The following is a 9621-nucleotide window of genomic DNA, read 5'->3' on the forward strand; positions in this document are numbered from 1 at the left end:
TTTTATCCATTTTTCAAAGGAGATTATTAATAAAAAAATGAAGATTTCTCTCCGATGTCGCCTCTCGCGTTTGCGTTTCGAAGACCATCAGTCGCCAACGTCCATACCACGTTGAATACACCGGTTCTCGTCCGATCACCGAAGTTAAGCAACGTCGGGCGCGGTCAGTACTTGGATGGGTGACCGCCTGGGAACACCGCGTGATGTTGGCTTTTTTGGCGTTTTTCTTTCGGCGGTTCCTTTTTAGCGCTCCAATATTCTCAATCCGTAAACTTTTATCCATTTTTCATAGGAGATTATTAACAAAAAAATGAAGATTTCTCTCCGATGTCGCCTCTCGCGTTTGCGTTTCGAAGACCATCAGTCGCCAACGTCCATACCACGTTGAATACACCGGTTCTCGTCCGATCACCGAAGTTAAGCAACGTCGGGCGCGGTCAGTACTTGGATGGGTGACCGCCTGGGAACACCGCGTGATGTTGGCTTTTTTGGCGTTTTTCTTTCGGCGGTTCCTTTTTAGCACTCCAATATTCTCAATCCGTAAACTTTTATCCATTTTTCATAGGAGATTATTAACAAAAAAATGAAGATTTCTCTCCGATGTCGCCTCTCGCGTTTGCGTTTCGAAGACCATCAGTCGCCAACGTCCATACCACGTTAAATACACCGGTTCTCGTCCGATCACCGAAGTTAAGCAACGTCGGGCGCGGTCAGTACTTGGATGGGTGACCGCCTGGGAACACCGCGTGATGTTGGCTTTTTTGGCGTTTTTCTTTCGGCGGTTCCTTTTTAGCGCTCCAATATTCTCAATCCGTAAACTTTTATCCATTTTTCATAGGAGATTATTAACAAAAAAATGAAGATTTCTCTCCGATGTCGCCTCTCGCGTTTGCGTTTCGAAGACCATCAGTCGCCAACGTCCATACCACGTTGAATACACCGGTTCTCGTCCGATCACAGAAGTTAAGCAACGTCGGGCACGGTCAGTACTTGGATGGGTGACCGCCTGGGAACACCGCGTGATGTTGGCTTTTTTGGCGTTTTTCTTTCGGCGGTTCCTTTTTAGCGCTCCAATATTCTCAATCCGTAAACTTTTATCCATTTTCCATAGGAGATTATTAACAAAAAAAAGAAGATTTCTCTCCGATGTCGCCTCTCGCGTTTGCGTTTCGAAGACCATCAGTCGCCAACGTCCATACCACGTTAAATACACCGGTTCTCGTCCGATCACCGAAGTTAAGCAACGTCGGGCGCGGTCAGTACTTGGATGGGTGACCGCCTGGGAACACCGCGTGATGTTGGCTTTTTTGGCGTTTTTTTTCGGCGGTTCCTTTTTAGCGCTCCTGTATTCTCAATCCATAAACTTTTATCCATTTTCCATAGGAGATTATTAACAAAAAAATGAAGATTTCTCTCCGATGTCGCCTCTCGCGTTTGCGTTTCGAAGACCATCTGTCGCCAACGTCCATACCACGTTGAATACACCGGTTCTCGTCCGATCACCGAAGTAAAGCAACGTCGGGCGCGGTCAGTACTTGGATGGGTGACCGCCTGGGAACACCGCGTGATGTTGGCTTTTTTGGCGTTTTTTTTCGGCGGTTCCTTTTTAGCGCTCCTGTATTCTCAATCCATAAACTTTTATCCATTTTTCAAAGGAGATTATTAATAAAAAAATGAAGATTTCTCTCCGATGTCGCCTCTCGCGTTTGCGTTTCGAAGACCATCAGTCGCCAACGTCCATACCACGTTGAATACACCGGTTCTCGTCCGATCACCGAAGTTAAGCAACGTCGGGCGCGGTCAGTACTTGGATGGGTGACCGCCTGGGAACACCGCGTGATGTTGGCTTTTTTGGCGTTTTTCTTTCGGCGGTTCCTTTTTAGCGCTCCAATATTCTCAATCCGTAAACTTTTATCCATTTTTCATAGGAGATTATTAACAAAAAAATGAAGATTTCTCTCCGATGTCGCCTCTCGCGTTTGCGTTTCGAAGACCATCAGTCGCCAACGTCCATACCACGTTGAATACACCGGTTCTCGTCCGATCACCGAAGTTAAGCAACGTCGGGCGCGGTCAGTACTTGGATGGGTGACCGCCTGGGAACACCGCGTGATGTTGGCTTTTTTGGCGTTTTTCTTTCGGCGGTTCCTTTTTAGCGCTCCAATATTCTCAATCCGTAAACTTTTATCCATTTTTCATAGGAGATTATTAACAAAAAAATGAAGATTTCTCTCCGATGTCGCCTCTCCCGTTTGCGTTTCGAAGACCATCTGTCGCCAACGTCCATACCACGTTGAATACACCGGTTCTCGTCCGATCACCGAAGTTAAGCAACGTCGGGCGCGGTCAGTACTTGGATGGGTGACCGCCTGGGAACACCGCGTGATGTTGGCTTTTTTGGCGTTTTTCTTTCGGCGGTTCCTTTTTAGCACTCCAATATTCTCAATCCGTAAACTTTTATCCATTTTTCATAGGAGATTATTAACAAAAAAATGAAGATTTCTCTCCGATGTCGCCTCTCGCGTTTGCGTTTCGAAGACCATCAGTCGCCAACGTCCATACCACGTTGAATACACCGGTTCTCGTCCGATCACCGAAGTTAAGCAACGTCGGGCGCGGTCAGTACTTGGATGGGTGACCGCCTGGGAACACCGCGTGATGTTGGCTTTTTTGGCGTTTTTCTTTCGGCGGTTCCCTTTTAGCGCTCCAACATTCTCAATCCATAAAGTTTTATCCATTTTTATAGGAGATTATTACCAAAAAAATGAAGATTTCTCTCCGATGTCGCCTCTCGCGTTTGCGTTTCGAAGACCATCAGTCGCCAACGTCCATACCACGTTGAATACACCGGTTCTCGTCCGATCACCGAAGTTAAGCAACGTCGGGCGCGGTCAGTACTTGGATGGGTGACCGCCTGGGAACACCGCGTGATGTTGGCTTTTTTGGCGTTTTTCTTTCGGCGGTTCCTTTTTAGCGCTCCAATATTCTCAATCCGTAAACTTTTATCCATTTTTCATAGGAGATTATTAACAAAAAAATGAAGATTTCTCTCCGATGTCGCCTCTCGCGTTTGCGTTTCGAAGACCATCAGTCGCCAACGTCCATACCACGTTGAATACACCGGTTCTCGTCCGATCACCGAAGATAAGCAACGTCGGGCGCGGTCAGTACTTGGATGGGTGACCGCCTGGGAACACCGCGTGATGTTGGCTTTTTTGGCGTTTTTCTTTCGGCGGTTCCTTTTTAGCGCTCCAATATTCTCAATCCGTAAACTTTTATCCATTTTTCATAGGAGATTATTAACAAAAAAATGAAGATTTCTCTCCGATGTCGCCTCTCGCGTTTGCGTTTCGAAGACCATCAGTCGCCAACGTCCATACCACGTTGAATACACCGGTTCTCGTCCGATCACCGAAGTTAAGCAACGTCGGGCGCGGTCAGTACTTGGATGGGTGACCGCCTGGGAACACCGCGTGATGTTGGCTTTTTTGGCGTTTTTCTTTCGGCGGTTCCCTTTTAGCGCTCCAACATTCTCAATCCATAAAGTTTTATCCATTTTTATAGGAGATTATTACCAAAAAAATGAAGATTTCTCTCCGATGTCGCCTCTCGCGTTTACGTTTCGAAGACCATCAGTCGCCAACGTCCATACCACGTTGAATACACCGGTTCTCGTCCGATCACCGAAGTTAAGCAACGTCGGGCGCGGTCAGTACTTGGATGGGTGACCGCCTGGGAACACCGCGTGATGTTGGCTTTTTTGGCGTTTTTCTTTCGGCGGTTCCTTTTTAGCACTCCAATATTCTCAATCCGTAAACTTTTATCCATTTTTCATAGGAGATTATTAACAAAAAAATGAAGATTTCTCTCCGATGTCGACTCTCGCGTTTGCGTTTCGAAGACCATCAGTCGCCAACGTCCATACCACGTTGAATACACCGGTTCTCGTCCGATCACCGAAGTTAAGCAACGTCGGGCGCGGTCAGTACTTGGATGGGTGACCGCCTGGGAACACCGCGTGATGTTGGCTTTTTTGGCGTTTTTTTTCGGCGGTTCCTTTTTAGCGCTCCTGTATTCTCAATCCATAAACTTTTATCCATTTTTCAAAGGAGATTATTAATAAAAAAATGAAGATTTCTCTCCGATGTCGCCTCTCGCGTTTGCGTTTCGAAGACCATCAGTCGCCAACGTCCATACCACGTTGAATACACCGGTTCTCGTCCGATCACCGAAGTTAAGCAACGTCGGGCGCGGTCAGTACTTGGATGGGTGACCGCCTGGGAACACCGCGTGATGTTGGCTTTTTTGGCGTTTTTCTTTCGGCGGTTCCTTTTTAGCGCTCCAATATTCTCAATCCGTAAACTTTTATCCATTTTTCATAGGAGATTATTAACAAAAAAATGAAGATTTCTCTCCGATGTCGCCTCTCGCGTTTGCGTTTCGAAGACCATCAGTCGCCAACGTCCATACCACGTTGAATACACCGGTTCTCGTCCGATCACCGAAGTTAAGCAACGTCGGGCGCGGTCAGTACTTGGATGGGTGACCGCCTGGGAACACCGCGTGATGTTGGCTTTTTTGGCGTTTTTCTTTCGGCGGTTCCTTTTTAGCGCTCCAATATTCTCAATCCGTAAACTTTCATCCATTTTTCATAGGAGATTATTAACAAAAAAATGAAGATTTCTCTCCGATGTCGCCTCTCGCGTTTGCGTTTCGAAGACCATCAGTCGCCAACGTCCATACCACGTTAAATACACCGGTTCTCGTCCGATCACCGAAGTTAAGCAACGTCGGGCGCGGTCAGTACTTGGATGGGTGACCGCCTGGGAACACCGCGTGATGTTGGCTTTTTTGGCGTTTTTTTTCGGCGGTTCCTTTTTAGCGCTCCTGTATTCTCAATCCATAAACTTTTATCCATTTTTCATAGGAGATTATTAACAAAAAAATGAAGATTTCTCTCCGATGTTGCCTCTCGCGTTTGCGTTTCGAAGACCATCAGTCGCCAACGTCCATACCACGTTGAATACACCGGTTCTCGTCCGATCACCGAAGTTAAGCAACGTCGGGCGCGGTCAGTACTTGGATGGGTGACCGCCTGGGAACACCGCGTTATGTTGGCTTTTTTAGCGTTTTTCTTTCAGCGGTTCCCTCTTTTAGCGCTTCAATATTCTCAATTCATAAACTTTTGTTTTGCATGTCATTCGTCAATTTTTATCGTTGTTAAAACTGGCGCTCTTTACTGTCTTATACTTAGCCTAATTTTGTAATATTTTGATACACGACTCCTTTTTTGTTCACGATGTGAACTATTATAGCACAAAATAAAACCCAAGTTGATTTCACCTTCAAAATCTTTTTAAAATACTGTAACCAATTTTCTTAATCATACTTTATACATGGAAAAACCTTTAAGAAGGATCGCTTTCTTACTTGACTATTTATTGTTTTCAATTGCGTTCAGGTTATTTTTTATGATAACAATTCAAATTATTAATATTTTGTGTTTTTATTTTCTAGTAACAAAAGGTGATTTTTTCAGGCCGATCACACTGCCATCTCGTAGCATTTAGATGAGTCCGCTGTCGTTACTCTGCCATTTCAATATTTTCCCTGTAGATGGCGCTCTTCTTCGCCAAATAAATACCATACAACCCTAAATTTTTACCCCTCTACGATCAACCCTTATTATTAAATTGAAAATTAAAAATATTTTTTTTGCAAAACAACATTTTCGGGATCAGCTAGTTATACATAATATCGAGTTTAACGTAGATAAATACAAAAGAAAAAAACGTGGGCAGGTTGCCTACTCGATGCGAAAAGAACTTTCATTAAAGCTGAAGAGTACACCAATACTTCGCTTTGCGTCGTTTTTTTTTAATTTAATTTAATTTTATTTTTTAAAAGATGGCAACACTTTTGTTTTTAATTGCATTACGCCATCAAAACTCGGGGATTCTCTTTCTAACCAAAAATCAACGCAATTTGAATACAGTTTTATTTTCACTTTGTTTTGCTAATTTTAAAAGTTCAGTTTTAATTAAGTAGTGTGTTGTGCTTATTTTAAAAGAGAATAATAAATTAATATAAATTTTTACGCGTTGTTTCTGGTTATCAAAAAGGTAAATATTATTACAATTTATTTAATTGGCAGAGTTATGTTATTTTTGTTTTTTAAATGTTCACTTTGTTCAATTTTCTTTTTAAAAAGTAGTATTTTCGTGACCCTGGAACCTATCTTCGATCTTTATGTGGTTTGCTATAGAAAATCTTAATTCACTTTGCGGCGTTTCAATTTGCGTCGTGTTTTTTTGGAACCTAACTACGACGCAAGGTGAGGTATTGGCGTATTATATATATATGTGTCGATCACTCTCTTACAACCAAAATATATTCCAAACCTTTTGTAGATAATAATAAGTTTAATTGAACAATAGTAACGGCTTGAAAATAAAAATGAAACTGCATTGTATGCTTATTCTATGTTGATGTTATTGCTCTTAGCTCGAAGACAGCTTCATCGGAGCTGAGTTCACGGAGCGGAAGAATCTGTGAACTTAAAAACTAAGAATAAGGCTGGTAGAGCGCGTACCAGTTTCACGATGACGCTCGCACGTAGCAAAGGGCTCTACTTGTGTAAAGCTGTGTTATGAATGTGTTCATTGTTATGACGTGTACATGCGGCATAGTATGTATTATAGTAACAAACATTGTTTAACTTCGCAAAGGAAATACTGAAGATGTCGACTTAGTTTTCAAATTTGTTATACAACGAAAGGCACATACGATACACTGGTAAGTATTGTATGTGAGTGGACGATGAAGTACAAATCTTCACAAGGAAAGATCTCTGAGACCAAGCAGTAGCCATTATTATGTAATGCAATTTCCGCCGATTTATCTATTTAGTGTGGACGTTGAAAAAAAAATATTGAAGAAAATAACAAAGACATAACAGAGAATTAGGATTCGGTTTCGAAGATCACCAAGATGGTGTTTGCGCATCGAAGACGAACGGTCGCCAACGTCCATACCACGTTGAATACACCGGTTCTCGTCCGATCACCGAAGTTAAGCAACGTCGGGCGCGGTCAGTACTTGGATGGGTGACCGCCTGGGAACACCGCGTGATGTTGGCTTTTTTGGCGTTTTTCTTTCGGCGGTTCCTTTTTAGCGCTCCAATATTCTCAATCCGTAAACTTTTATCCATTTTTCATAGGAGATTATTAACAAAAAAATGAAGATTTCTCTCCGATGTCGCCTCTCGCGTTTGCGTTTCGAAGACCATCAGTCGCCAACGTCCATACCACGTTGAATACACCGGTTCTCGTCCGATCACCGAAGTTAAGCAACGTCGGGCGCGGTCAGTACTTGGATGGGTGACCGCCTGGGAACACCGCGTGATGTTGGCTTTTTTGGCGTTTTTCTTTCGGCGGTTCCCTTTTAGCGCTCCAACATTCTCAATCCATAAAGTTTTATCCATTTTTATAGGAGATTATTACCAAAAAAATGAAGATTTCTCTCCGATGTCGCCTCTCGCGTTTACGTTTCGAAGACCATCAGTCGCCAACGTCCATACCACGTTGAATACACCGGTTCTCGTCCGATCACCGAAGTTAAGCAACGTCGGGCGCGGTCAGTACTTGGATGGGTGACCGCCTGGGAACACCGCGTGATGTTGGCTTTTTTGGCGTTTTTCTTTCGGCGGTTCCTTTTTAGCGCTCCAATATTCTCAATCCGTAAACTTTCATCCATTTTTCATAGGAGATTATTAACAAAAAAATGAAGATTTCTCTCCGATGTCGCCTCTCGCGTTTGCGTTTCGAAGACCATCAGTCGCCAACGTCCATACCACGTTGAATACACCGGTTCTCGTCCGATCACCGAAGTTAAGCAACGTCGGGCGCGGTCAGTACTTGGATGGGTGACCGCCTGGGAACACCGCGTGATGTTGGCTTTTTTGGCGTTTTTCTTTCGGCGGTTCCCTTTTAGCGCTCCAACATTCTCAATCCATAAAGTTTTATCCATTTTTATAGGAGATTATTACCAAAAAAATGAAGATTTCTCTCCGATGTCGCCTCTCGCGTTTACGTTTCGAAGACCATCAGTCGCCAACGTCCATACCACGTTGAATACACCGGTTCTCGTCCGATCACCGAAGTTAAGCAACGTCGGGCGCGGTCAGTACTTGGATGGGTGACCGCCTGGGAACACCGCGTGATGTTGGCTTTTTTGGCGTTTTTCTTTCGGCGGTTCCTTTTTAGCGCTCCAATATTCTCAATCCGTAAACTTTTATCCATTTTTCATAGGAGATTATTAACAAAAAAATGAAGATTTCTCTCCGATGTCGCCTCTCGCGTTTGCGTTTCGAAGACCATCAGTCGCCAACGTCCATACCACGTTGAATACACCGGTTCTCGTCCGATCACCGAAGTTAAGCAACGTCGGGCGCGGTCAGTACTTGGATGGGTGACCGCCTGGGAACACCGCGTGATGTTGGCTTTTTTGGCGTTTTTCTTTCGGCGGTTCCTTTTTAGCGCTCCAATATTCTCAATCCGTAAACTTTTATCCATTTTTCATAGGAGATTATTAACAAAAAAATGAAGATTTCTCTCCGATGTCGCCTCTCCCGTTTGCGTTTCGAAGACCATCTGTCGCCAACGTCCATACCACGTTGAATACACCGGTTCTCGTCCGATCACCGAAGTTAAGCAACGTCGGGCGCGGTCAGTACTTGGATGGGTGACCGCCTGGGAACACCGCGTGATGTTGGCTTTTTTGGCGTTTTTCTTTCGGCGGTTCCTTTTTAGCACTCCAATATTCTCAATCCGTAAACTTTTATCCATTTTTCATAGGAGATTATTAACAAAAAAATGAAGATTTCTCTCCGATGTCGCCTCTCGCGTTTGCGTTTCGAAGACCATCAGTCGCCAACGTCCATACCACGTTGAATACACCGGTTCTCGTCCGATCACCGAAGTTAAGCAACGTCGGGCGCGGTCAGTACTTGGATGGGTGACCGCCTGGGAACACCGCGTGATGTTGGCTTTTTTGGCGTTTTTCTTTCGGCGGTTCCCTTTTAGCGCTCCAACATTCTCAATCCATAAAGTTTTATCCATTTTTATAGGAGATTATTACCAAAAAAATGAAGATTTCTCTCCGATGTCGCCTCTCGCGTTTGCGTTTCGAAGACCATCAGTCGCCAACGTCCATACCACGTTGAATACACCGGTTCTCGTCCGATCACCGAAGTTAAGCAACGTCGGGCGCGGTCAGTACTTGGATGGGTGACCGCCTGGGAACACCGCGTGATGTTGGCTTTTTTGGCGTTTTTCTTTCGGCGGTTCCTTTTTAGCGCTCCAATATTCTCAATCCGTAAACTTTTATCCATTTTTCATAGGAGATTATTAACAAAAAAATGAAGATTTCTCTCCGATGTCGCCTCTCGCGTTTGCGTTTCGAAGACCATCAGTCGCCAACGTCCATACCACGTTGAATACACCGGTTCTCGTCCGATCACCGAAGATAAGCAACGTCGGGCGCGGTCAGTACTTGGATGGGTGACCGCCTGGGAACACCGCGTGATGTTGGCTTTTTTGGCGTTTTTCTTTCGGCGGTTCC

At 44.4% G+C, this 9621-nt stretch overlaps 29 non-coding genes across 29 annotated transcripts; all 29 read left to right on the plus strand.

Moving 5' to 3' along the window:
* The first annotated feature begins 93 nt into the window (after positions 1-93).
* LOC137921160 (5S ribosomal RNA) lies at positions 94-212 on the plus strand. Its single transcript, XR_011107394.1, has one exon. It is a non-coding gene; the product is annotated as a 5S ribosomal RNA (ribosomal RNA).
* A 154-nt stretch (positions 213-366) lies between these two features.
* Positions 367-485, plus strand: LOC137921161 (5S ribosomal RNA). The gene has a single exon (XR_011107395.1). It is a non-coding gene; the product is annotated as a 5S ribosomal RNA (ribosomal RNA).
* Positions 486-639: 154 nt separating this feature from the next.
* Positions 640-758, plus strand: LOC137920693 (5S ribosomal RNA). Its single transcript, XR_011106952.1, has one exon. It is a non-coding gene; the product is annotated as a 5S ribosomal RNA (ribosomal RNA).
* Positions 759-912: 154 nt separating this feature from the next.
* LOC137920717 (5S ribosomal RNA) lies at positions 913-1031 on the plus strand. The gene has a single exon (XR_011106975.1). It is a non-coding gene; the product is annotated as a 5S ribosomal RNA (ribosomal RNA).
* Positions 1032-1185: 154 nt separating this feature from the next.
* Positions 1186-1304, plus strand: LOC137920694 (5S ribosomal RNA). Its single transcript, XR_011106953.1, has one exon. It is a non-coding gene; the product is annotated as a 5S ribosomal RNA (ribosomal RNA).
* Positions 1305-1457: 153 nt separating this feature from the next.
* On the plus strand, positions 1458-1576 carry LOC137920636 (5S ribosomal RNA). Its single transcript, XR_011106897.1, has one exon. It is a non-coding gene; the product is annotated as a 5S ribosomal RNA (ribosomal RNA).
* A 153-nt stretch (positions 1577-1729) lies between these two features.
* Positions 1730-1848, plus strand: LOC137921162 (5S ribosomal RNA). Its single transcript, XR_011107396.1, has one exon. It is a non-coding gene; the product is annotated as a 5S ribosomal RNA (ribosomal RNA).
* A 154-nt stretch (positions 1849-2002) lies between these two features.
* On the plus strand, positions 2003-2121 carry LOC137921164 (5S ribosomal RNA). Its single transcript, XR_011107398.1, has one exon. It is a non-coding gene; the product is annotated as a 5S ribosomal RNA (ribosomal RNA).
* Positions 2122-2275: 154 nt separating this feature from the next.
* LOC137921165 (5S ribosomal RNA) lies at positions 2276-2394 on the plus strand. The gene has a single exon (XR_011107399.1). It is a non-coding gene; the product is annotated as a 5S ribosomal RNA (ribosomal RNA).
* A 154-nt stretch (positions 2395-2548) lies between these two features.
* LOC137921167 (5S ribosomal RNA) lies at positions 2549-2667 on the plus strand. Its single transcript, XR_011107400.1, has one exon. It is a non-coding gene; the product is annotated as a 5S ribosomal RNA (ribosomal RNA).
* A 153-nt stretch (positions 2668-2820) lies between these two features.
* LOC137921168 (5S ribosomal RNA) lies at positions 2821-2939 on the plus strand. The gene has a single exon (XR_011107401.1). It is a non-coding gene; the product is annotated as a 5S ribosomal RNA (ribosomal RNA).
* A 154-nt stretch (positions 2940-3093) lies between these two features.
* Positions 3094-3212, plus strand: LOC137920622 (5S ribosomal RNA). The gene has a single exon (XR_011106884.1). It is a non-coding gene; the product is annotated as a 5S ribosomal RNA (ribosomal RNA).
* Positions 3213-3366: 154 nt separating this feature from the next.
* On the plus strand, positions 3367-3485 carry LOC137921169 (5S ribosomal RNA). The gene has a single exon (XR_011107402.1). It is a non-coding gene; the product is annotated as a 5S ribosomal RNA (ribosomal RNA).
* A 153-nt stretch (positions 3486-3638) lies between these two features.
* Positions 3639-3757, plus strand: LOC137921170 (5S ribosomal RNA). The gene has a single exon (XR_011107403.1). It is a non-coding gene; the product is annotated as a 5S ribosomal RNA (ribosomal RNA).
* Positions 3758-3911: 154 nt separating this feature from the next.
* LOC137921171 (5S ribosomal RNA) lies at positions 3912-4030 on the plus strand. The gene has a single exon (XR_011107405.1). It is a non-coding gene; the product is annotated as a 5S ribosomal RNA (ribosomal RNA).
* A 153-nt stretch (positions 4031-4183) lies between these two features.
* Positions 4184-4302, plus strand: LOC137921172 (5S ribosomal RNA). Its single transcript, XR_011107406.1, has one exon. It is a non-coding gene; the product is annotated as a 5S ribosomal RNA (ribosomal RNA).
* Positions 4303-4456: 154 nt separating this feature from the next.
* LOC137921173 (5S ribosomal RNA) lies at positions 4457-4575 on the plus strand. Its single transcript, XR_011107407.1, has one exon. It is a non-coding gene; the product is annotated as a 5S ribosomal RNA (ribosomal RNA).
* Positions 4576-4729: 154 nt separating this feature from the next.
* On the plus strand, positions 4730-4848 carry LOC137920695 (5S ribosomal RNA). Its single transcript, XR_011106954.1, has one exon. It is a non-coding gene; the product is annotated as a 5S ribosomal RNA (ribosomal RNA).
* A 153-nt stretch (positions 4849-5001) lies between these two features.
* On the plus strand, positions 5002-5120 carry LOC137920705 (5S ribosomal RNA). The gene has a single exon (XR_011106963.1). It is a non-coding gene; the product is annotated as a 5S ribosomal RNA (ribosomal RNA).
* A 1900-nt stretch (positions 5121-7020) lies between these two features.
* On the plus strand, positions 7021-7139 carry LOC137921174 (5S ribosomal RNA). Its single transcript, XR_011107408.1, has one exon. It is a non-coding gene; the product is annotated as a 5S ribosomal RNA (ribosomal RNA).
* A 154-nt stretch (positions 7140-7293) lies between these two features.
* LOC137921176 (5S ribosomal RNA) lies at positions 7294-7412 on the plus strand. The gene has a single exon (XR_011107410.1). It is a non-coding gene; the product is annotated as a 5S ribosomal RNA (ribosomal RNA).
* A 153-nt stretch (positions 7413-7565) lies between these two features.
* Positions 7566-7684, plus strand: LOC137921178 (5S ribosomal RNA). The gene has a single exon (XR_011107411.1). It is a non-coding gene; the product is annotated as a 5S ribosomal RNA (ribosomal RNA).
* Positions 7685-7838: 154 nt separating this feature from the next.
* On the plus strand, positions 7839-7957 carry LOC137921179 (5S ribosomal RNA). The gene has a single exon (XR_011107412.1). It is a non-coding gene; the product is annotated as a 5S ribosomal RNA (ribosomal RNA).
* Positions 7958-8110: 153 nt separating this feature from the next.
* LOC137921180 (5S ribosomal RNA) lies at positions 8111-8229 on the plus strand. Its single transcript, XR_011107413.1, has one exon. It is a non-coding gene; the product is annotated as a 5S ribosomal RNA (ribosomal RNA).
* A 154-nt stretch (positions 8230-8383) lies between these two features.
* Positions 8384-8502, plus strand: LOC137921181 (5S ribosomal RNA). Its single transcript, XR_011107414.1, has one exon. It is a non-coding gene; the product is annotated as a 5S ribosomal RNA (ribosomal RNA).
* Positions 8503-8656: 154 nt separating this feature from the next.
* On the plus strand, positions 8657-8775 carry LOC137921183 (5S ribosomal RNA). Its single transcript, XR_011107416.1, has one exon. It is a non-coding gene; the product is annotated as a 5S ribosomal RNA (ribosomal RNA).
* Positions 8776-8929: 154 nt separating this feature from the next.
* On the plus strand, positions 8930-9048 carry LOC137921184 (5S ribosomal RNA). Its single transcript, XR_011107417.1, has one exon. It is a non-coding gene; the product is annotated as a 5S ribosomal RNA (ribosomal RNA).
* A 153-nt stretch (positions 9049-9201) lies between these two features.
* Positions 9202-9320, plus strand: LOC137921185 (5S ribosomal RNA). The gene has a single exon (XR_011107418.1). It is a non-coding gene; the product is annotated as a 5S ribosomal RNA (ribosomal RNA).
* Positions 9321-9474: 154 nt separating this feature from the next.
* On the plus strand, positions 9475-9593 carry LOC137920624 (5S ribosomal RNA). Its single transcript, XR_011106885.1, has one exon. It is a non-coding gene; the product is annotated as a 5S ribosomal RNA (ribosomal RNA).
* Positions 9594-9621: the final 28 nt, after the last annotated feature.

The sequence above is a fragment of the Battus philenor genome, unplaced genomic scaffold (assembly GCF_028537555.1).
Source record: "Battus philenor isolate CCGP_79_NKW_IND1 unplaced genomic scaffold, ilBatPhil1.0.hap1 SCAF_18, whole genome shotgun sequence".
Taxonomy (NCBI): Eukaryota; Metazoa; Arthropoda; class Insecta; order Lepidoptera; family Papilionidae; genus Battus; species Battus philenor.